The following is a 21,736-nucleotide window of genomic DNA, read 5'->3' on the forward strand; positions in this document are numbered from 1 at the left end:
TCTCCACTCCCAAAGGACATGGAACACAGAGGAGGGAACACTGCCCCCACCGTTGACATGACAAGCTTTTTAAACTCAGGATTCAGGGGGCCAAGGTGAAACTGAAGCTCTTACAGAATGACCTTTGAGACAAAAGTGGAACACAGAAAACCAGAAGACACTAAGTGAGGGGACATGTCCTCACGCTCTGACCCCGCCTTATCCCAGAGCTGTGAGAAATCAGCCAGCACAAAGCCAGGGCTCTCCTTGCTGCCAGCACAGCTGCCAGCAAGGGCAGAGCCCGCTCCCAGCCCTGCCCAGGGCTGTGTGCTGCAAACCCACAGACAAAGCACACATTTCTGCCTGGGGTCTCAGCATCCCCAGCCAACCGCTCACACAACCCATCACAAGGTGCTGCTTCTCGGAGCCCTCTGCTGCTGCCCCATGTGTGTCACCCAGGCAAACATTTATGCAGCCAGGGTATTTCTAGGATCACATTTGTGATCAGTGGCAAAAATCTGTAAAACAGGAGAGTAGAAAAAAAAAAACCCAAAAGGCAGGAAAAGCCAGACAACCAAGTAGTGTTTCTGTTCCATTGAGGAAGTAAATGTCCACAATGAAGCAAATTACCTTTGGACACAAAGATATTCTTCCTATGACCAGTTTCAGAATATTCATCTCTTCTGCCATAGCCTGTCCATCAGAACCCTAAAGATTCTGGTTCCCAGCCTGCAATGTTTCCTTTTATTATGGAATAAAATGCTTCTGAAAACTGCTGTGTGTGACTTTACAGAAGACAAAAGTCATGCTACTTGAGAATAAGGTATTGGTAAATCCAAAAAATCCCATTCTCCCCTTGAGTCATAATCATGTACTGCAGGCAATGGGTCAGCACATCAACAGAAAGAGAGACATTCTTTGGCCAACACGTGTAATTATCTGCAAAAGGACAGAGAGCTGCAGCTGCAGCCCAGCCCCAGCCACGGCTCTGGGAGCGCCCACACCACGGCAGGGCTCACACAGCAGCAGCAGCTGCAGCCCAGCCCTTGCTTTGCCTTGGCCTTCCCACCCAAAAGAGGCACAGCCCACATCTGCTGCTGCTACAGAGGCACCTCTGGCAAGCCCCTCCCTGCACGGGACACTTGGCCTTCAGCGCCACTTCTCCAAACACTCTTCTCCTCTTTCCCAGCAAATAAAACCTCTTCTTCATTTATTCTCCATCTCCTCTTTTGGAAATCTTTCTTTTCCAAGAATAATTCAATAACTAAATAATGATGAAATAAGTTCAATTAAAGAAGCCTTTGCTTCTCAGGCATGTAACAAGGTTCAAAAGCTCTCAGTCCAGCCCCTTTTATCCCCATCCAATGGAATTACCTGAGCAGAGGGAGATCTCTCAGACAGGGACCTCCTGATCTCCCAAGTCATTTTCTCTACGGCAAGGCCTAGATCTGCTGGTGGCCATTCCTCCTCCCCAGGTGCATTCTGTGCTGAGCTGGAGGCCGTCCATGCTGCACAGACTGTACTGCCAGCGGGAGCGCTGGGCCCTGAAGTGCCCGGGGTCACTGCAAGAATCTAAACACATTGGTCAGGCTCCACAACGTGGCTGTAGGACACAGAGCTCTAGTGCTGCTGTGGATCAAACATCACGGGAAACACACAGGAAAACCAGCCAGAGAATCTTTTGGCCTCCTAGGTGCCCCTTCCTAGTAGGCTTGACAACTTCTGGTTGAGAATGACAGAGGCTTGTGGAAAACTACTTCAAACGGTCACTTTTCATGACCTTTTGGAAAAACAAGGCTACAACTCTTTTCCTACCTCGGGGGTCATAGGCTGGGGGCTGCTGCTCCCTGTGGAGCTGCTGGAAGCTGCAGGGCTGGATCGCAAGCACCTCCCGTTCGGCCGGAGGCAGCTGCTCCCCATAGAGCTCCTGCAAGTGGCTGCAAGGTCCCTCCCGCCCAAGTGGCAGTGGCCGCCCCCGTAGAGCTCCTGGAAGCGGTTCAGCTCCTCCCGCTGGGCCGGCAGCGCCCGCTCCTGTGCAGCAGGAGGAAGCTGCTGGGCGGGCACCCGTCCGGCAGAGGCCGTGCCCCGGGGAGCTGCTGGAAGCCACAGGGCGAGCGCCTGCTGCCCTCCCGGCCTGCCGCTGGCCGCTGCCTGTTGGCCGCGCTTCAGCGCTTCATGCGCAGCAGGAGGTTGGGACGGTCGCGGCGAAAGCAGGGGTTGCTATAGTGGAGCCAGGCCCCGGCATCGCCCGGCGCAGCCGAGTCGACCCAGCCCGGCACCTTGCGGAAGCCGTAGCGGTAGAGCTGCTGCATGAAGCTGCGGAACTGCGGTGGCCCTGAAGGTGTGCGGGACCGGGGCCAGCCCATGGCCACGGCCCGTGTGGGCGTCGCCCGAGTTGAGCAGCTCCTGCTCGAAGAGGGAGCGGTTGATGAGCAGCCCCTGGGCTCGGCTGTCCCAGCGCACGGAGCGGACGCGGGGGCTGTTCACCAGGCGCCACAGCTTGGCGGGGAAGGTGCTGGAGCTGAGCCCAGCGGGCAGCGGCAGCTCCGCCATGGCGCCGATCGCCGCCTGTGGCCCCGGCGCGGGCCGGCTTTGGCAGGGACGAGCCCGGCAGAACCAAGGCCGCGGGCACAGCGCGGGCGGGGCGGTTCCGGGCTGGCCGGGCTCGGTGCGAACCCCCTCGTTCTGTGGCTGCAGTCATCCCTCTGCCTTGGCTTTGCGGCACAGCCCCGAACCAGCAAGACAAGCGCTGGAACTTTCAGAAAGGTCTAAATTGAGGAATCCCATCGTCTTTGCCTTCACTGGACAAAGTCTTGCCCTTTGTCCAGTGAAGGCAAAATCACTCTTATTTCTGCGTGCCTGAAGGGACGGAAAAGATGTTAGAAAGAGTAACTTAAGTATTTTAGCTGATGTTGCAAACAGAGTTCCCCACTTCAAAGTAGAAAGGTTAAATCGGAGAAGGGGAAATGGTGAAGAGGAGAGAATTGACGTTCTTTTTGCCCCTTTTCCCGCCAACTGGTTCTTTCTCGCGGTCCTCACACGTCTTCAGCAAATTTGGCACATTTTTGATTCTTTGAAGATAGAAGAAGCAACAGGAAGGGGCAGCAAATTTGTCAACATTTTCATCAAAGCTAAAATCCTGCCCCTGGAAGGATGTTGCGTTACGTAAGGGATTAATTGCCTACAGTTAAAGTGAACTCATGCTGGTGTTTTCACTAAGAGGTTTTGCATTTTTCTTTCCTCAGTAAAAATTTCTTTTCAATGTAACCTAACAAAGGTGGTCTTGCAATGATCTGTGCTTAGTGTCACTTGTTCTTTTTATTTTAAATTCTCTCTTGAACTAGAAACAGTTTTCGTAGCAGGAAATAATAGACCTTTCATCTAATTTAGTTCCTGCCCCTTAAGGAGTACTGGGGGCGCACTGGGGCTTTTTAAAATGTCCTTACATCATTTAACCATGAGGGCTCAACCCTGTCACTTCAGACACTGTCCTGTGGGTTGAAATAAACAAAAAGAGGGCCAGGAGACTTCTTCTCCTTTTTAATGCCTTTATTAAAAGTGATCAGCTCAGGATTGGGCGGCTCGACGGGTCTGCAGCATCCATCGTCTCTCCCAGGGCGACTCAGAGGAGGAGGATATGCACAGCTCTGTCCACCAGGGGCAGAGCTGGGGATCAGATCCTCTTAGGAGCCTTCAGGGTCTCCTGATCCCATCAGATGGTACCTCGGTCCGGGTCTCGCTCCCCTCCCAGACCTGGCCCGGGGGATCTCGAGGACAGGGTGAGGAACGATGAAGGTTTCCCGCATCTCTGCAGGCCTAGCGCTCGGCTCCTCACATCCAGACATCACTCCAGTCTCTCAACTCTTATTTGGCTCGTTGTTTTTGGGGTCTTCTCAGTACAGTGGAGGACCATGCTGCATTGGTCTTGGAGTCACTTTGCATTACCCCCCCCACCTTCTCAGGTGTCTTCACTATGAGAAAGGTACAACTTAGCCTCGGGCAAGGCGCAAGGCTCTGCTGATACAAAAGGATCGATTAGCCTCAACGACCCGTGATTACAATAACGAAACACACAGAACTTGGGCAGGGCCAGTGGTCTGGCTGCCTTTTTGAAACTTTTTCTCATAAAAAAAACATTAACCGTATTTTTGTTCATAACAGTCCCCCCTCTTTTTCTTTGATCGAGCTTAAATTCTAAGCTCGCATCAACTCCCAATTTTTTGTTTTGAATCTACTATAAATCCCTTGTGCACTTTGGTAATCATGGTTACTTAACCTTGTTACTTTCCTTGGTTTCTTCAGGTTGGTCTGCACGGCCAGTACTATTTTACTAAAACAGATAAACAAGCATAGTAAAAAGAGCAATCCTCCAAGTATACACACACTGAGAAAAACTACCTTCTCCCATACATCCTTTTTGAAAATCTTTAGGTTCTCCCACCCACTGGGATCAAGTGTAGGAGTTTGATCTTCATTATTTACACATGCTAACCTTTTTATTTCGTTTGGAATGTTCCTAATAATTGAATTCTTAATTTTTAATACTGTCTGGAGCCGGATAACTTTGTTTAACATAGATATTGGGATCCGAATTTGGCTTTTACAATTTTGGATTTTCTCAATTTCTATTTCACTGTGCCTGTTCTGTTTAATTTCTCCCAAATTATTATATATAGGAACTCCCAAACTTGATCCAGTTTCTTTGGGTAATAAGAAAATTGGTTTTATCACTCTAGCGGTGCAGCTGCCAGACAAGATCAAATCTAGGGGTTTAAGGCTCCCCTGAAATGTGTTCCTAAAGGGGTTTATCTCTTTTCCAGTACACTCATATAAATACTTGTAATAAACAAATTTTCTTAACCATTTTCACCATTTCTTTGCTTTTTACTAGATCTGCTGAGCTTGTTTCAGCAGCATCCCATTCAAAGCACAACCAGGCTTCCCCTATAGGGCACTCTCCTAGGAGTGGCTGCCTAAAAGTGGCAGTATTGTATACTATCCAATACACTCTTATTTTTCTGATAAAGGACCAATTGGGAGAGGTTAACACAATCAGGGTTAGAACTGATGTGGACTCTCGACAAGGAGCTCACTTCCTCCTCACAGAGGGGTTGCTAGCATTTACTGCACAGCTCAGCTGGGCTCCCCTGAGCACCACCAGCCATCAGAGCCATCAGCACTACCCTTCCCAAGAGTCCGGTATGGGTCATCTTGCACAGCCTGCCCACCCGGCCTTGCCTCTTGGGGAATTTTATTGAGGAAAAGCTTCCAAGCTCTTTAGAGTCCCTTCTACCCGTTTCTCTGGTTAAACCTCTCTTGGTCTGTTCCCTACCAATTTTGGTTTCCCCTCCCAGGGGAGTGTTCTGTAGAGGATTAACCTGGAGTCTTTAGAAATAAATTGGAGAATTAACCAGAATTACTTATTTACAGTCTAAAACTTTTTACCAACATAATTTGCACAGAACAGTCTTAAAACATTTTAAGCAATATTAGAACTCTTAACAAACAATTTTTTTCCCACACAGTTCAGTCTTTTTGACTCTTCCTTCTGAGAGTCAACTTTAAATCCTTTGGTCCTTTTACCACAGTGTACTCAGGTGATTTAGCTTGTGAAGCAGATGAATCTCGTCCAGCGCCGGGGGGTGAGAGTGGTGTAGACTCTGGTCCAATGCCAGAGGGGGAAGCTGATGTTGGATCCAGTCCTGTACCTGGGGGTGAGACTGACCCTTTTATTCTTGTGATATGAGTCCAACCTTTTCCTTTGATCCGCACAGCTGAATTTGTGATCAGGAGCACCTGGAAGGGGCCTTCAAATTTAGGCATTAATGTTCCTGTAGTCCATGATTTTATCAAAACCCAATCTCCTGGACTAATGTTGTGAACTTTTGTGTCGAGAGGGGAAGTTTGAGGAAGGTATCCTTTCTTTCTAAGTCCCTCCAGAGTTCTTCCAATTATTTCTAAATACTTTCTGGTAGCTTCTTCCCCTTCCAGATAGTCTCCTGTGCTATAAGATGTTAACAAGAATGGCAGCCCAAACATCATTTCATAAGGTGAAATTCTTATGTCAGCCCGAGGTCTTGTTCTGATGCGCAATAGCGCTAGGGGCAAACACTTCAGCCAATTCATCTTTGTTTCCTCAATCAATTTAGTTAATACATTTTTGAGAGTTTTGTTCATTCGCTCCACCCTCCCAGAACTCTGGGGGTGCCACGGAGTATGCAACCTCCATTTCATTCCTAAAGCCTCAATTATATTTTGTAATGTTTGGGACACAAAATGTGGACCTTGGTCTGAGTCTATGGTGTTCACAATACCATATCTGGGGATAATATTCTCTAGGATTGCTTTTGCCACGACTTGAGCTGTTTCCTTCCTGGTCGGGAAGGCTTCTACCCAGTGTGTGAGGTGATCAACTATAACCAGTAAATAATCTGTATCCTTGCACTGGGGGCATTTCAGTGAAATCTATCTGTATGCTTTGGAAGGGTCTCAAGGCTAATTCCCTTCCTCCAGGTGCTACTTTTCTCATAACTTTCTGGTTCACTTTTTGACAAATGATACACCCTCTGGTAACAGCTTTAGCCAGGCTATATACCCTGATGCATAGGTTATTTCTTAGGAAATGATCACATAGTCCTTGGACTCCCCAGTGAGTTAATTTATGTAGTTCTGTTAGCACTGTCCAAGCCAGTGCTTTATTCAAAAACACCTGTCCATCTGAGGTTAACCACTCTCCCTGTGGTCCTTGATATAACTTTAAATCTTTTATTGCTTCTAATTCTTCTTCACTAAATATAAGTTCCTCCCCTTTTTCAGGTGTCATTTTTGTCTTCAAAATTTTTACTGGGTCCCCTGGTTCTAGAGCTGCTTCTTTGGCTATCTGATCAGCCAGTCGGTTTCCTTTAACTTCTAAACTGTCTCCTCTTTGGTGCCCCTTTATATGGACCACTGCTATTTCTATAGGTTTTTGTAGGGCTTCTAGTACTGATCGGACTAGGTTCTCATAGGCTAAGCTCTTTCCCTTTGAACTTAAATACCCATGTTCCTTCCATATTTTCCCAAATGTATGAACTGTCCCATATGCATATTGGGAGTCCGTATAAATGGTTCCCCGGTCCCCCTCCAGTAAGTCCAGTCCCCTTTTCAGGGCATGTATTTCACAACTTTGGGCTGACCAGCTTGGGGATAGTTTCCCTTTTTCTGCAATTTGTAATGTTTCTCCATCTATAATGGCATAACCTGAAGCTCTTTTTCCATTTACTACCCTCGAAGAGCCATCTATGAATAAGCTTCTTCCAGTTGCTAGAGGCTGATCTTCCAAATCTTCTCTTACTTTTGTTTGGAGATAAACCAATTCTAGACAATCATGTTCTAAATTCTCTATAGGCTCTCCCATTAGGAATTGTGCTGGATTGAGGGCATTTGATGTGATAAATTCTAAGTCCTCTGTATTCATTAGTATTATCTCATATTTTAATATTCTAGCATTGGTTAACCACTGCGGAGCTCTCTGTCTCAGTACTGCCTTAAGATCATGAGGAGTATGCACTTTAATTTTTCCCTGTAAGGTCAATTTTTGAGTCTCCTCTATCAGGATTGCAGTTGCTGCTACTGCCTGTATACAAACTGGCCAGCCTCTAGCCACTGGATCTAACAATTTGGAGATGTAAGCCACGGGTTTCCTGCACCCTCCCCACTCTTGAGTTAATACTCCATAGGCTATACCTCCTTCTGCACTCACAAACAGGTCAAAGCCCTTCCTGAGGTCTGGTAAGCTTAGGACCGGGGCAGAAGACAATTTGTTTTTTAAGTTTTCCAATTGTTGATCATCTTCAGCTGTCCAAATTAGGGGTTCTGGATCTACTAGTTTATTGTACAGGAATTTCACACTCTGTGTGTATTGATCCAACCATAACTTACAATACCCGAACAAGCCCAGGAGTTTTCTCACATCTCTTTTCGTTTTTGGGGCCGGGAGAGCTAAAATACCTGAAATTCTGTCAGGGCTTAGTTTCTTATACCCTCCCCCTATTATGTGCCCCAAGTATGTTACTTCTGATTGCACAAATTGTAGTTTCCCTTGGGAAACTTTTAGTCCTTTCTCCCCCAGAAAATTCAAAAGTTTAATACTAGTTTGTCTGACCTGATCTTTTTCCTTTCCTGATACCATCAGGTCATCAACATACTGCAAGATCTGCACTTCTTGTTCAGGGACAAATTGTTCCAGCAAACTCTCTAAAGCTTGTCCAAAGAGATTGGGGGATTCAGTGAACCCCTGTGGTAATCGGGTCCACCTTAGCTGTTGTCCCCTTTTCATACTCAGGTCCTCCCATTCAAAGGCAAACCAATCCCTACATTCTGTTGCCAGAGGACACGCCCAGAAAGCGTCCTTCAAATCTATGACAGTGAACCAAGCATGTTCTCTTGGAATTCTGCTTAGGAGACTATATGGGTTGGGCACAACTGGATGTCTGGCAATGGTTCTTTTGTTGACTTCCCTCAAATCTTGTACCAGCCTATATTTCCCTTCAGCCTTTTTAACTGCCAGTATAGGGGTATTATGTGGTGACATGCAGGGTTCTCAAATTCCCTCCTGCAACAGTTGCTCGATGACTATAGCAAGCCCCTTCTTTCCTTCTAGGGAAATCGGATACCGTTTAACCCGTATGGGTGAGGTATCATCCTGCATTTTTATTGTTATCGGTGGAATGTCTAATAAGCCTCTCTTTCCCCCCTCAGCCCATACCTCAGGATTTATTTCTGCAACATCTCCTTGAGACAGCTTCATCACTTGTACTACCATCCTCCCTTCCCTTGGAACAATCCCAACCCCCAAATGGACTTGCAGATCCCTTCCTAACAAACTTTTTTCTAAGTTAGGCAGATAAAGAAAATTAGCTTTACATTGCCTTGAGTTTCCAATTATTTTAACTTCTTCAATCACCGATGCTCTAAATGGTCTCCCCTCTGCACCCAATACTTCACAAAATTGTCTCCCAATTTCCATACCTTGTGGTATTTTGTTGAGACAGGACTTATCTGCCCCTGTATCAACCAAAAATTTAAATTCCTCATTTAGGGGTCCCACTTCAAAATTTACCAAGGGCTCTTCTAGATGTTTCATCGGGTCCCCTATAGTAAAAAGCCTTTGACACCCCTAGTCCTTCCCCTTAAGAATCCTTCCTAAATTCTCCTGTTCCTTGGCTATTGCCTCATCGAGACTGAGCTTTTTACAAAACCTCCTGATGTGTCCTGCCTTTCCACAGTAATAGCAATGTCGTTCTCTCAAAGGGACTTGAGGTCTCTCCATCCCTCTTGCACCTGACAGTACTGACCTATGCTTGCCTCCTCCTGGTGGTGGACCCACCCCCCCTGCACTTTCTCTAGCTACAGCAACCATGATCTTAGCCTTGGCCTTTACTTTTTCTTCCTCCCTCCTTAAATACACCTTCAATGCCTCCTTTAATAACTCATTAATGTCCTTCTCTTGCCAATCTTCCATCTTTTCCAGTTTTCTCCGTATATCAGGCCAAGATTTGGTAACAAATTGGACTTTTAGTAGCATTTGACCTTCCGGGTGTCTGGGTCTATTCTAGAGTACAACTGGAAGTTCCGCCTTAGGCGATTAAGCCAGGCAGCAGGAGCTTCATCCTTCTCCTGTGTACCCTCAAATGCCAATTTGGTAATAGTTCCTTTGGGAACTGACTCTTTGATCCCCCGTATTATCAAAGACCTATATTCCCTCATGGCTTTCCTCCCCTCCTCCTGATTAGGGTTCCAGTTGGGCTCCGTTAGTGGCAATTTCTGTTCACCTGTTGGCACCTGGGGTCCTGGACTGTTATCTTTCTCCCAAATTTTTATGCCAGCCGCCCTTATCATCTGGACCTCTTCTGGAGAAAATAATATACTCAGGATGGAATTCATCTCCCCGCAAGTGTAGATATTTGGACCTAGAAATTGATCCACTTGGTTGGCTATGCCCACTGGGTCCTCAACTAAATGCCCCAACTCTTTCTTGAATCCTCTCACCTCAGAAGCAGTTAGGGGAGCATTCACAAAGCCAACCCCTCCCACTCCTCCCATAGGAACCTCTCTGAGGGGAAAGGGTCTCTCTGCCTTGGAGGTCTTGGATCTGGTGCTACAGTACGGCCCATCTTCAGATGCCAAACTACTTTGAGGGTTTTCTGGGTTACCCTGAATGTTCTGCCCATCAGCAGGTGTATTTGCTGATAGCTGTTTACTGGGCAAGGAGGCATTTGTGTCCCAACTAGGAGGAGGTAAAGGGACAGCAATAGGAGGGGGAGAAGAGCCTGAGTAGTTATTAAGCGGAGCTGGAGAAGGGGTGGAGAATACAGCAGGTGGAGTAGGCCCTTGTGGTGGTGCAGAAGGAACTGGAGGAGATACTGGGTTTATCATAGCTGAAGCTGAAGAGGTAGAAGGAGGAGTTTGAGCAGGTGGTAGTGAGATGGCAGCCGGGGGAGGAACTGGACCTGCCATTTGAGGTGCTTGAAGAAGAGGATTATAAAGTGGAGGGGCAGAAGGAAGCAAATAATCCAGGGGGTTCCATCTTTTACTAGTCCTATCATCCCCTCCTTCATTTCTCTGTACCTTACAAATTCGCACCCCTTCATCCTCAACAGCGCTCTTTACCCAGCAAGATACATACAGTAATTGCTCAGGATCAGTATCCCCTCGAGCTGTCAGATAATTATTTAATTGTTGGCACATCCACTTATCCTTTGTCCCACACCAAGGCCATCCTCCTTGCACCTCTAATTCTGGCCAGACTTCCATACAATAATGGATCATTTTCACTTTATCTAATCCCTCCGTGGCCTCTATAGAATCCCATTTTACTAACAGTTCTCCTAAGGGACTACTAGGAGGTATATCCCTCAGTCTCTTGCCAGTCTTTTTACTACTACAACATCCCATTTCCCAAGTCTCAATAAAAAAAATCCCGAAGGTGCCTCTACTGACCGGGAATTTCAAAAAAACCTTCTTTGAGGAGCTCCAGCCTCCTCCGCTGAACTTCAAATTTCTGCCTGATGCTCAGGACTTTATACTGAAACAACTGCCCAATCTCTTGATTGCCCAACTTCCCAGTGTCAGGTCTTAAATCTATCGGGACTTAAACACACGAAACCACGGCGTAAGAATCCGGGTCGTGCCTGCCACCCTCAGTCAGGAGAAACAACTGCCTGATTTTTAGTTTGCCTAACCTGCCAATTTTTAGGCTTCACCATATCAGGACTTAAAAGCAAACCGCAGCCTCCTTCGCTGGGGTTTGTGCCTGACTCCTTTGTCAGGACTTACTTTGCCTGCAGGGCTTGTGAAACACCCGAATCCTTCTCGGGACTGACAAATTTACTCGAATCCTTCTCGAGACTTACAAAAGTGCCTGACCTCCCTTTGTCAGGACTTTGGGGGGCGTGCCACTCATACACAGTAATTCACTCCACACGCCCGGAGTGGGGGGGCCCTTTATTCCCCCTTGGGAGACGACTTCACTCACGCTAATTCCACTCGCGTCCCCCTGTTCCTGGCCGCTTTTCTCGTGAAAAGACGGAACCGCAGTACTGAGGGGTCCCTCTCACTTCGAAGGTCCGGCTGCCGGCCCTCGTCTCACTCACACACACATGCGCACGTCTCCCACTCCCGCCACCGAGTTTCTCACCAGTCCGGTGCTCCAGTGCTCCTCTGCGTCGCTGTCCTGAGCTGGTCCCTTTTGGTCCTGGTAGCCAGCTGTCCTCTGAAGATCCAAGATGGTCAGTCCTGAGTCCTCTTGCGGCATGGCTATCCCGGACAAGGCCCCAGCTGAAATAAACAAAAAGAGGGCCAGGAGACTTCTTCTCCCTTTTTAATGCCTTTATTAAAAGTGATCAGCTCAGGATTGGGCGGCTCGACGGGTCTGCAGCGTCCATCGTCTCTCCCAAGGCAACTCAGAGGAGGAGGATATGCACAGCTCTGTCCACCAGGGGCAGAGCTGGGGATCAGATCCTCTTAGGAGCCTTTAGGGCCTCCTGATCCCTGTCAGATGGTACCTCGGTCCGGGTCTCCCAGACCTCCTAGTCCTGGCCCGGGGATCTCGAGGACAGGGTGAGGAACGACGAAGGTTTCCCGCATCTCTGAAGGCCCAGCGCCCTGCTCCTCACATCCAGACATCACTCCAGTCTCTCAACTCTTATTTGGCTCGTTGTTTTTGGGGTCTTCTCAGTACAGTGGAGGACCATGCTGCATTGGTCTTGGAGTCACTTTGCATAACCCCCCCCACCTTCTCAGGTGTCTTCACTATGAGAAAGGTACAACTTAGCCTCGGGCAAGGCGCAAGGCTCTGCTGATACAAAAGGATCGATTAGCCTCAACGACCCGTGATTACAATAACAAAACACACAGAACTTGGGCAGGGCCAGTGGTCTGGCTGCCTTTTTGAAACTTTTTCTCATAAAAAAACCATTAACCAAATTTTTGTTCATAACATGGGTGACATGCTGACACAGGGATTGTTGGTCTCCTCACATTCTGGAGTAGCTTTTTGGACTGATTGTTTTAAAGATGCTCTGTCAACTCTGTGTGCTGGCTTTCTCAGAAAAATTGAAACCTACTACCTAGAAAATGTCTTCCCAATTCATCTTAAATAGCTTAAAACAGACCCTGAATTTCAAATGATCCACCTTAGTGGGATGGGGTTTGTCTGTCTTTAAACACAGGGTAACAACCTTCACAAAAATTATCCCAGCAATTGAATTACAGGACAATTTCTAATGAATAGGCAAAAAGGAGAAGACAGGAGTTCAGAAAAGAAGGGATCTCTTTCTTCATGTTTCATGGCCCTTATTTCCCATGTGTCCGTCTATGTGGTGCTTCATCAAGAAAAGCCTCATTTTGAAGACCTCCTTTGTAATCTCTGTGGCTCATGAGAAGCACGTGAATACTAGCCCTGTGCCCTACTAGGGATGCGGAAACAGGTGGCTGAAAAGTGGATTGTCCATTGGAATCTCGAGTCACACCTGTAGTATACTTATGGTTACATTGACTTTGCCACAGTACTCTGTGGCTAAGAATGAGAAGTTACCCTTAGCTGTGTTTTAAGGATACTGAAACTTAAAAAGAAATGTGCATATCTTGTGTTTGGCAGCATGATTCTTCCCCACGACTCTTTTCTGTGGTACTCTTAGAATTTAATATCACTTACAAACATCACAAGGTAAATGATGGATGTCACATTTCAGTGTTTGGGCCAAAAATTGGTTTAAAAATTAACAACAGAAAATGTTGTTAATTTTCAGGAAATAAAACTCCTTAAAACTGTGGTATATGGTTTTAGATTAAGATTTTTTTTCTAAAAATGACTTCTTTCCACTTTAAAAATAATTTGTAAAGAACATAACTCAATGTACAGGCCTGATCATTTCAAGTATGATTTTTCCATATCTTTCCTTTTTCCCTATATGACACTGTAACTTTTGAATCACAGTTTTTACCACTTTGAAAATGCAATTTTAGTGTTTTTCCTACTGGTGAATATTTACCAGTTCCAAGTTAAAGAACAGACAGTTCTTAAAGTGAAATATGTTGTATTTTTTTTCACTAATCTCCTGGTATTACATGCAACAGGGGCAACATTGAAACAGTCTATACAGACTTCTTTTTGAGAAGCTGTTAGAAATTATTAATATTTTCAGTATATCTGCCATACATTAGTGTGTGTTTCAGCTGAAACTCTCCTCTGGGCTCTACTGCTAGCATGTAAGATCTCCTTGCACTGCAGGAAGACACAATTTTCACTTTCTGATTTGTACAGAGCTATGTCACTGCCTTCACCTTTTCATCTCACATGCTTGGACAAATTTTCTTCCTGTGACAGCAGTATCCCTTAAGGTGATGTAGGTGTGGTGTGCATGCAGCACACAAACATTTCCTGATCTTCTGGGAGCTGGTCCTGAATCCATCCTTTCCTATTTATTTCTATACTATACTGAATCATAATTTTAAAAGGGTTAAGATTTTAGCTGAGGCTTAGAACCAATTCGTATTGAAGTTAGATACACCAACGATAGGTTAATGATTATTAGGTGCTTAAGCTAAAGCTAATTGCTTTATTATGAGCTCATCTGCAGAAGGAAGTGGAGCAAGCGAACCATTCTAGGAACATACTGAAAGCAGTAGAACAATGCCCAGCACCTGGACTCTGTGTCAATCCATCACGAAGCAGGGGGCCTTGGATCATGCCAGAGGGTCACAGAGACCTGTTGAAGACATTCCTGGCTTCATCCCTGGGACCACTGACCCAATTCAAGAGAAGAATTGTGCACACGTGAAACACTAATAACCTCAATTTAATACAAAGTGGGGATGGGAGGTGCTATTATGTATTATTTTGGGAAATAAATATGTATTATTTTTGGGAAATAAACAGAAGGCAAAAATCCTTGTGGGGCGCGGTCATGCATTTCGGGAATGACTACCCCTGTGCCACCTGTCAGCGTAATGAACATACCACGTTCTGACTGGCTAGTCAGAGAGTCTTTGTCCGTGATTTTCAGTTTTAATGAGTCAATACTTGTGGCAAAGGGTGTTCCTGTCAATGTTTCAGGTTACCTGGTCTAACCACAGCACCGTGAATAGTAAAAAGAAATAAATGTATATTTTTCTGACCAGTTTACCTGTATTTGGACTTACATGGGTGATTAAAGTGAGAAATTCCTGGCAAACAGATTCCTAGGAAACAAGTAGTAAATAGTTTGATTTAGTTTATATTTCTTGGATTCCTTGTCTACAGAATGGGAAAGAGACTCTTGCTCATTTTCTTCCTTCTTACAGTGTGGTCTTAACCCACTATAGGAACACCTTGACTCCAAATTTTACTTTTACAAAACTAAATATATTTGCATAGGAGGTAGAATCCCTCAGTCAAAGGCAGTCTTCCTGAAACACCAGGTACAGAGTACCCATGCTTTTGACTCCAGTGAATTCAAAACACTGAAACCAGCACTTAGGGAGCCACCTTAGTCTCTGGACTTAGAGTGTAACAAGAGGGAACATAAAGTCTTTTATACAAAAAACAAAACTGCAAAGCAAAAAGCTATGGTAAGTGCTTTGGAAATGCACCTCAGTTTGGGGATGAACTCGGTGTGAAATGGTTCTTTGCTGAACTTCATAAGCAACTTCTGCCTCTTTCTCTGCTTCCTCACTTGTGTTTGTTTTGCCTGCAAACACCACTTCAGACTGGTCTGTGCTGCTCCCCCCTGACTAAAATCTCTCTGCACATTCCCAGCCTTAGCTGAATATCTCCAGAACTGTTTTGTGTGACAACTGCACAGGTCTTGGTACACCTGAGGTTGTGATGCCCTGGTTTGGGTCACCCTGTCTGCTGCACGTGCTGCTCAGGTCTGCCAGGATTGTTATCCTCCCTCAAGTGATCTGAGCTGGTGGAAGCGTGTCAGGGACATTTAAGAGTCCAGATAGCTCGAGTGGAAGAAATTCTCATCATCTGTGCCCATTCAGGCCATCTGTGACTCTGCCAAGGAGAAGTGGCATTTGTTGTTTGGGAGCTCCAGGAGGACTAAAGGTCATGATGAAATATTCTGGTGAGGGCTGTGGCAGAGGAACAAAACTGGGATTAGGGGTAGGTTTCAGTAATACTCACATCTTGTTCTGGCTGCTGTCACTAGTAGTTTAGTCGCTGCCTAAGGTAGCTCAGAAGTAATTTTGGAATACTGCTCTTGGACTGTAAGTGGTACGGACTATTCCTCACCCAGATGTGTGGCTGTGAGCCTGTGTGTTCATCAGTGACACAAAAACTGGGAGAGGCAGACAAATTCTGCAGGCCTCCTGGGGTTCAGGTGCCCTCCTGCATCCTTCTGCTTGCTGGAAAAACTTCTTGCCAAGCAATGGAAGATACATCTCCCTCTTGTTGTCCAGGAATATCAGCGTGGCCATCTGCCTCTTGCAGCTCATGACAAGGGAAGTACTGGGGACCTGGACATTTCATAGACTCAAAACTTCACATCATATTTGCTGTCCTTCAGTAAAGAATGTCTTCTTATCAGAGGAACTTGAAGACATTCTAGACCTAAACCGAAGTAAAATTGAACAAAAAACTTAAGCATATGTTGTCAGTATTTATGTTGTTAGTATTTAGAAAATACAAATATTTGCAAAAGGCTCAAGTGAATAAATGAAGAAACAAAGCAGGGTTTACTCTATTAAAGCTAGGAATGAAAGTCTGCCTCCTTATGCATCCAACTGCTTTATAGGTGTACACTTGCTAGGGATTTTGCATTTCTGTATACTGTACGTCTCAGGCTAAAACCATATGAAGACAAACCAAACCAAACCAACCAAATGAAAAAAATCCACAAAAATCCCCAGCCCCAAACTAAACTAAACTAAACTAAACTAATCTAAAGTAACAAACAAAGAGAAAAAAAACCCCAAACACCAATCCCCGCCCCCCACCACCAAACCAAATGAAAAGTAGGTGGAGGATCTTGTTTCCATAATGTTTCTCCTTTGACACAAGAAGGTTTAGAAATCTTTTTGAACATAAAAGAAAAACATACATTCAAGCAAGATTAAATTCTCACCTGAATAAATAAGAAAGGAGGACATTTTAGTGTGGCAAGAATTTTACCCTTACTCTTTAGCAAAATAATTGGTACCTTACTTTCCTGGAAACATCACTTCTAGATATGTTATTACAGCCAGTGCTGAATCAGCCAAATAGTAGCTCCTTGTCTGCTGATGAATAGTCATAATTCTCAGGGTATGTTGGTGTGTGGAGATAAACGGGTGAAAAGAAGCAGAAGCCATTTCCTCTGAACTCCTGCTGTTTATGGGAACAGGTATGGACTTTGGGGATGTTTGTTAAAAACACTACACTCCAGCAATCAAACTCCACACATTCAGAGGTCTGAGGCACACTCAGTACTTCCTGGCACCAGCTGAGGACTATGTGCTTCTGTAAAGCCAAAATGCAAAATTACCACTGCTAAGGTTAGAGCAATGACATTGTTTTAGAAATAGGCAAATTTATTGCACAAAATTATTTTGATGTCAGAATGTGGTTTTTCAGACAGCAGAGCAAATGATGGAAATTGCAATCAAATGTTTCTGTTTTAGGTAAACTAGAATGCAAGGCTGATATTTTCATTCTGAGATTTAGATCTTAATTTGTGCTGGACAAACAATTGGATATACCATTTCAAGGAGAAAGAGGTGAAAATATTTTGAGAAAGGAGGAGCATGAGCCATCTTACCATGAAGAGAAGAGGTCTCACATAGGCCCAGCTTTCTGCCACATGGCCAATCTGATTCTAATTCTGAACCCAGTGGAGAGCAATAACCATTGTTATGTTTGCCCAATTATCCCATCATAAAAAAACCCCAAACAATATTAAAAGTAGTAGCAATTTTAATTGAATAGTTAAAATAAAAAAAATATAAAATTGAATACAATATAATTTGATTAAAATAAGAGATAGCTTGGTTCCAATAATAGTGCATAAGCAAAAGATAACCGCGGGGTACGGAGGGTACCATCTCCTCCTATTTTTGGTTCGTCACTTTTCTGTCTCCGCCCTCATTACGACCTCTATCACGCATGTGCCACCACTCGTTTTGGTGGTCGCACAGGTCTTTGGGGGTCATCACTGATGAAGGCCCTGTAGTCTTCTTCATTGTCCTTTAATTCACCTTTGGGTTCCACATGCGCACCAAGCCAGTACAATGTAAGCCAAGACTAACATATCACTGCATCTACATATCAAGGCAATCCCTTATAATTAGCATTTTCTGGGACCCAACCGGGTTCTTGCTCATTTTTAGCAACTTATTTTCAGCTTCTTTCCTGTGGTCTTTGAGAACATCTGCTGGGAAGGGGGGGGTGGAGCCCCTCCTCTCCCTCTCTTCTTTGGCATTACAACTTTTAACTATTTTATTATTCTCAAATATTAATTACTGTATCAATATTGATTACTGTTTCAATTTTTATCAGCACGAATCATACCTATTTATCACAACCATCCTCACTTAAGTAGTGGAAAAGGTAATGTGCTTGCTTGGGTAAATTGATGTTTTTTTAGTAAATCTTTGTCTGACCATGGAAGATGAAGGAAAAAGACAAAAATTTAATGACACTATTGGAAAGAGGTGGGAAAAAAATTATTGATGATGGAGTTGTTCTCTTCCTCTGGTCTGAAATCAACACAACAGTTTTCAAAGTTCAAACCTGAAATCACTGTCATTCTGGATAGTTTAATTCCTTTACATCTGTTTTATTTATTAGCAGTAATACCTTGAACTAATAACAGTTATTACAAACCCCTGTTTAGACTGGAGTGTGCTGCTTTTTTGTTTTCTGACTCATAGCATGTCTATGGTGTTCATTCAGTTACTTTCTCTGTTACAGTAATATTGGAATATGATCCCAATATTGCCAGATGGAACGTGCCTGGCTCATCTGGCCCTTGCTGCTTGACCAGACACAGCAACTGAGATGGTTTTCACCTCAGAGACACCTTTGGCTGGCTAGATGTTGCAGCTGGCACTTGGAACAAGTTCAGGCATGCTGGAACTCAGTGTTACCTCTGGGGGAGAGGCTTCAGGTGAGGTGAAGTGAAAAAGAGTCGGGTTCTGCTGGAGGGTTTCGATCCAGAGCTTTATTCCGGGCACACAGATCTCTGAATCTTGTAACAGCTCCCACAGAATACCGGACCGCGTGGTCCCAGTGTCCTTTTAAGCCTGGGGAAAGGGGGAGGGGAAGGGGTAGGTGTGGCACCCACCAGGTAGGAGGGGGGGAGGCTCAGGGGACAAATGACACTTGGATGGCCCAACTGTCCCCAGGGCTGAGAGGCATCTTTTGAACTTTGCCAAACAGATGAGGGACTTGCTGGCCTACTGAGACTGACAGACAGCTCTCAGCAGGAGGCAAGGGGAGGGGAAGGGAGAGGTTGTTGTTGGCCCACCTGAGGGAGGAATTGGGATTGCATCACACTGCAACACAGTAAGATCTCTCTCTCTTTGGAAAGGCTTGGATTTGTACTCTGTTGTGTGGAACAAAGCTGGTTTTCACAGGTGTGTGTCCGCCTGGGGAAGCCTCATCACAAGCACAGTAAACTCAGGGTGTTCCTTCCTGCCTTGAGGAGTTTTTGATTTCCAAACACACCTTCTTCCACTCTATCTGGAAACTGCATGGTTCACACATGGTTCTGATATTACCTTCTCCATAATCTAAATATAAAAACATCTTGCATGCACAGTCTTATAAATCTGTTTACAAGGAAACAACATTTACCTTAGGACTCAAATCACCACTAACTGCTTTAGAAATACTATTACTCATTTGATACCTCTTCAAGGAATCTACAAAACATCTCCACCATTACTAAAGATACCAAAATGTTGTTTGGCCCTGAAACCTGGACTACTGGGAGGCTACTGAGAGGATGGGGGAGTGGCACCAGGGCACTTGTGGTTTCAGGACCCTTTGTGACATGCTGTGACATAAATGCTGCTGATGAGATGCCATGTGGCAGTGTGTCACAGGGCCTTTAACTACCCACCATGCAATGGGTGCTGGCAGCAACACCCACAGTGCCTGAAGGATGTGACAGGACACGGACACGATGAAACAGCACAGGACTCTGTGAGGATCCCTTGAGCAGCCACCTTCCTCCTTGCTGACCTTTTGTTTTCTGTAGATTTTTCCTGCCCCTATGTTCAGATCCCTCGAGGCCAAGCAGCATGGCAGAGGAAAACCCTCCAGAGTTTCTGGGCAGGCCTGGGTGAAGCAGGAGGAGGAGGAGGAGGAGGAGGAAGGCCCTGTGGCTGCCCCCAAATGGCCTCCTGAAAAGATGGAGACGTTGCAGCCACTCCGGGCCGGTGAGTGGCAGAGCAGGGTCGCAGGGCCAGTGACTGCAGCCGGCCTGGCTCCATCCCATCCCCTTGGACATGCCCAGGGATGATGAAGGGGGAGGAGGGCGTGGGGCCGATGCCCCATGGCAGTCGTGCTCCATTCACCGAGCCTCCCTGTGCTGGGCCTGCCTCGGGAGTGTGGATGCAGGGGGGCTCAGCTGTGTTCTCCAGCCTTTCCCTCAGCTCCTCAGCTCTCACTGTGCCTGCTCTTTGCCAGAGCCAGTTGAGGACCTGACAGAAGACCAGAAGGACACCCAGAGGCGTTTCAGATATAGAGCGCAGGTACCCACAGCCGTCCCTGCCCGGTGCTCTTGCTGTACAGCTGAGCAGCACCACTGTGGACAACTCTCTCTTCTTGGCCCTTCCTCCTGCAGAGTTTTTGGAAATATGTCAGGAAGGATGAACGGGAAGAGACCACCATTGCAGCCCTTGCGGGCATGGTACGCTGTGACCCCTACAATGCTGAGGCTTGTGCTGCTGTGCTGGATTTGCTTGCACAGACGGAAACCTCCAATCTGAAGCGTGTAAGTAGCTGTGGCCAGAGCTCAAGCCTCTGGGGATTGTGTAGTCCCACAAGCCAGGTCAGATGGGCACCCAAAAGCTGCTTAGGCCAGCACAATGTAGTGGGGAACAAAGCGATTCTCTGCAGAAGCTGCGCATTTGGCTCAGACTGGTAGCAATCTAGCTCCTCTTCCATATCTCCTCCAGGTGCCAACCATTGTGAAGTTCATCCACCAGTGGCTTGTGTCCAACAAGGATGTGTCTTCTGAGCGCAGACTGGACAAGTCCCTTTTAGAGCTGACCTATGCACACCCCAGTGATGTGGTTGTGACCCTCCTGTGCTCTGCCCCATCATGTGAAAGGTATGGGGCACATCTGCCATCAGTCTGCAGACCCTGTCCCATGTAAGCTGTTAGAGTGATGGAGAGTTCCAGGACCCTCCAACTGCTTCATTTCCCAGTGAAGCAGTGGCGTGTCAGTCATAGAGCCTGTTCCCATGCTCCCTCCCTACCCTCAAGACTATCTCTCGGCCACCTGCCCACCGGCAGGGACAGGATTGCTGGGCGCTGCCAGAGGGAGCTGAGGGCAGAGGCGGGGCTGGGGACCAGCCTGTGGCTACCTAGGCCACAGGATTGGGTCTGAGACCCCACTGACTGAAAGCTCTGGGCCTGCAGAGCTGCTCTGACCATGTGGAAAGTGCTCGTTTCCTCGAGCAGGACTGCAAAGATGGTGCTGTCGGAGTTGCCCTGCATTCTGGAGGACTGGCCGGAGCACAGCACATGCACCTCTGATGGGGACAGAAAGAAAGTCTTTGCCCTAGCTGTGAGTTTCTCCCCAGGTCTTTTCTTGCCCCCAGGGTCACTGTTCAATCAGCTCTCCATACTCCCTCACCTCTGCATCTCCTTCCCTCAGATTCACTGGAAGCCTGGGCTAGGGGCAGGTTCAGGGGCAGCCAGGCTGGTGCCTCCATGGCCCAGAACAATGCCCAAGCATGGTCTCTGGGTATTTTGTTTTTGCAGGCAACCAAGGCACTGTGGGAGATCATCCATCTGCCCTTGTCCCCAGAGGCATCAATAGTGGCCCCCTCCCTCTTTGTGGCTCTGCTGGTCCAAGTTTTCTGCAGCACAGAGCAAATGCCAGAATGCATCAATCTACTCTGGAGGAGATGGCAGAAGAGAGAGCACTTTCCCACCAACCCCAAAAGGTGTTCCTTCCCAGTCTTTCTGTCTCTCCCATGCCCCTGGACCTTGGGCCAAGGCTTTCTGTGTGACCTGAGCTTTGCCCTGCACACAGGTTTGCGGTGCTGACAGTGAAAGCACTGCTCTGCCGTCTGTGGCTC

This window comes from Melospiza melodia, chromosome Z (assembly GCF_035770615.1).
Source record: "Melospiza melodia melodia isolate bMelMel2 chromosome Z, bMelMel2.pri, whole genome shotgun sequence".
NCBI classification, from domain to species: Eukaryota; Metazoa; Chordata; class Aves; order Passeriformes; family Passerellidae; genus Melospiza; species Melospiza melodia.